The following is a 3,966-nucleotide window of genomic DNA, read 5'->3' on the forward strand; positions in this document are numbered from 1 at the left end:
GAGTTTAAAAGGTTTCTTCATTTAATTACTTATAAAGCAGCAGTGAGTTATGTCTGAATGATAATCTGTTCATCGAGAGCACCAGAAAGCAAATGCTTCTCCATGGGGAAAGGTTGGCAGCAGCATCTGGATTTGGATAATTAAGACCCATGCTTGATGGTCAGCATTTCCCAACTGGCGGGCTCCTAGCAGGGAAATAAAACAGCAGATTCCAGCTCGGCGTGGATTCAGTTGGGTTTGTTCAACTCTTGGGAACGGAAGTTATTTCTGCCCAAGCTGAAGGAGTGACGGAAGGGAAAACTTCTCTAAAGGTAAGGGACAGGAGCACCCATCTGGTGTGCACACACTTTTTATACAGAGAGAAATAGATGATAGAAGTGTCACAATAGTATTGCGGAAAGGAAATGAACAGAATGAAGCAGTGGAAAGCTGAATGAATTGACTTCAACATGTAGAAACTATACTGAGCTTTATTCTTAGTGAATTGTGAATGGGTGTCTGCATTGTCTTGGACTAAAAGAACTTTGATGTATACTGAACTGCTGATTATGAAAGTACAATAGCTGCTAGGTTTGGTTTTAATACTAAAAGAACTTACTTTGAAGGTAAGCCCTCAAAAAGCGCTGTAGACTTGCAGAGAACGTGTAGTAATATTTAAGAGGAAGAAATAAGTAACTAGAAGACCACTTGCTTGTTCAGTCTTGAAAGAGAAAATGGTATTTAAAATGTCTGATTTTTGGTGCTGGACAGAATCCTCTTCTAATTCAGACCTTTGGTGACTTATTTTTACTGTATGTTTGAAATACTGTTTTTAAGTCACATTAACATTTTAATGTCAAACAAACTTAACTAACTGAAGTCAAAATATGTCGTAGTTTAACGTAAATTCATCTGACAGACTAAAATACTTATTGCCCATCATTTTGATGTTTTGGTACTGTTTGCTTGTTTAGGTTATTTATAGATTATATGAAAGTAGTTGTACGCTTACACAGCTACTAATGTGTGTTTCTTTTTCCACATATAAGGTTCGTATCTAATTCATACTAAACTTCTTACTGTCACATTCACTACCTTATGTTTTCCGTGTCTCTGCTTCCCTTCCTTCTCTCTTCCCCAAAGCTATTTGCTAAGCTTCCCAGTAGTCTGAACCTTGCCATTGTCCATAGCAGTGCTGTGGAGAATGACAGTTAGAACATGATCTATCTAGAGTAACTGTCAAAGATACTTTTTCTAGCAAAACTGCTCTGCAATAGAAATTGCCAGCAGCCAGACAGGTGATGTAACCCAATGATGGGAATATGGCTAAGGTGCTTCCTTCCTCTGAGCTAGACAGGTATCCTCCAGCACCAGAGCCTTTGGTTCTATTTGCCCTTCCCATATTGAAAGTCATTTACCATTAATGGAAATGTGATGGTGGTGAGACACTGAAACAGTTTGCCCAGTGAGGTTGTTGATGCTCCCTGGAGGTGTTCAAGTCCAGGCTGGATGGGGCTTTGAGCAACATGGTCTAGAGGGAGGTGTCCCTGCCTATAGCAGTGATGTTGGACCAGATGATCTTAAAGTTCCCTTCCCACCCAAATCATTCCATGATTCTACAATTTGATGAAATGATCCATCCTCTGGAAGTATAAAAATTTAATTACTTCTAAATTGCCGGATCAATAAATATCATGCACTTATTTGATTTAGTGCAGCACTAAGCAGCAGTGTTCAGTGTAAGCTTCATAGTTTTTAGATTCAGAGCTTTGCCTATTGCTTGTACTTTCATTAATGATGGTTTTTATCATGACATTTTCATTGGAAACAAACAAACAAACCAACCCACTGCTCAAGTCTGTCTAGGTCTCTGAATGGCATCCTGTCCCTCAGGCATGTCAGCTACACCGCATAGCTTGATGTCATCCACAAACTTGCTGAGGGTTCACTCAATCCTGCTGTCAATATCACTGAAGATATTTAAAGAGCACCAGTCCCAGTGCTGATCCCTGAAAGATATCATTCATCTCTCATCTCCATCTGGACAGTGTGCCATTGACTGCTACCCTCTGGCAACAGGTTTTTCATCCATGGAACCAGCCCATCTGTCAAATCCATATCTTTCCAGTTTGGGGAGAAGAATGAGGGAGATTGCATAAAGGCCTTATTGAAGTTCAGATAGATTATATTGGTGGCTCTTCCCTTGTCCATTGGCACAGTAACACCATCATAGAAGGCCTCTATGTCAGTCAGTCAGGCAGGACTTTGTGAAGCCATGCTAGTTATCCCATACCACCTTCCTCTCTTCTATGTGCTGCAGCGTAGTTTCCAGGAGGATCTACTCCATGATTTTCCCCAGCACAGAGGTGAGGTTGACAGGTTGGTAGTTCCCTGGGTTGTCCTTTCTAACCTTAAAAATGGATGTGAAATTGCCTTTCTCCAGCCACCAGGAGCTTCATCCGATTGCTGTGGCTTTTCAAACATTGTTGAGAGTGGCTTGGCAACACATCAGCCAATGCCCTCAGGACTCTGAGCTGCATTACAGTTTTTACAGCAGTGCAAATTTTTATGATAACTAATACACAAAACCATGTAGGTGAGTGGAGCAAAGCCAAGGAATTGAAAAGCAAAACAAGCAAATTAACTTTTCCTAAACACATATTTTACTTTTATCTTGTTTACTCCGAGCAGGAGTCAGCCAGGTATTCATGACTTTCTTTTGCCAGATCCCAATAGGAAACATCCATAATCAGAAATAGAAGTGTCTTTTGAAAGGTAGAAACAGGTTTCTGATTTGTGTGTTTTTTTCCCCTAAAGCCTTAACTTTTTTATAGACAGCTGTTATTAAAGCTTGCAGCTGCTTTCTGTTATTTCTAAAGGTGTTTAATACAAGCTGGCAAAGGGAAAAGAAGTGTAAGGAGGAACTGAAAGAGGTAAAGAGAGTGGGATGAGAGGGATGAGAAAATATGTAATTAGCAGAAATGGATACTAAAAGAGCACGTTATCAAATAGGAGACTAAAGGAGAAGAATGGGAACAAAGCAGAATGGGATCTAAAATGATCAAAGAGGAAAGGGAAGAGCTATGGTTTCCAAAAGGAAATGGAGAATAGATAGGATTCACCTTCTGCAGATAGACAGTTTTTATGCTTTTGAATATGGAAATAACACTGGCCACACACGTCATGCAGGCAGCTTCTTTCTATCAGAAATCTTAGATTCATTACTAAAAGTTCTGTGAAAGTGGGAAGTAGTGCATCCCTAAAACTGCTGGAGATGCAGAGGAAGGCATGGAAAGCAGAGTCCTCTGGGAGCTGTGCACAGACATAGGAGATGTCAGTCATCCTGGATCCATTACCATCTGTTTACACTAAGGCAGGCAATCAATTTTTACAGGCTGTCATAAAACAGAAAGATTTTTCTCCTTGCTAAGGGAAAAAAAAAGTATTAATTTCCCTCAGCTTTTTTCTGTCTGCTCTTTTATAGCAGTGTGAAACCTCTCAGAAATCAAGTCAATAACACTGATGGAGTGAAAATACTCCTGTTTAAATAGCAAGAGCTTAAGACACGAAATGAAAAATCCCTTTTAAGCTTCTACTTCTAAATATGGGCAGAACCAACGCCCCAAATATGGGCATCTACCAACACCAACTTGCTGAAAAAGTTCAGTTGTTGTAATTCAGATGTCTTGTTGTCAATATGGCTTTCATATCAGTCCACACTTTTATACCACTAAATATAAATCTCACTTCTGTTGAACTAGAGAGATGACTTCTGAAATAGATAGAGAAACTTTGGGGTAGCCTTTTCTTGTCATACGTTAAGCTTTCAAACCTGGCATGCTGTTGTGGGTCACCTAGAAACCACTCTGACTTCTATCTAGATAGTAATAATGAGTGATCGTACCTTTGTTCTTTAGTTATGACAGTGTAATATCTTCTATGTTCTGTTTATGTAGTGTGGTAGTCTGCTACCATGCCATTAGAACG

Source organism: Excalfactoria chinensis, chromosome 2 (genome assembly GCF_039878825.1).
Source record: "Excalfactoria chinensis isolate bCotChi1 chromosome 2, bCotChi1.hap2, whole genome shotgun sequence".
Lineage (NCBI taxonomy): Eukaryota > Metazoa > Chordata > Aves > Galliformes > Phasianidae > Excalfactoria > Excalfactoria chinensis.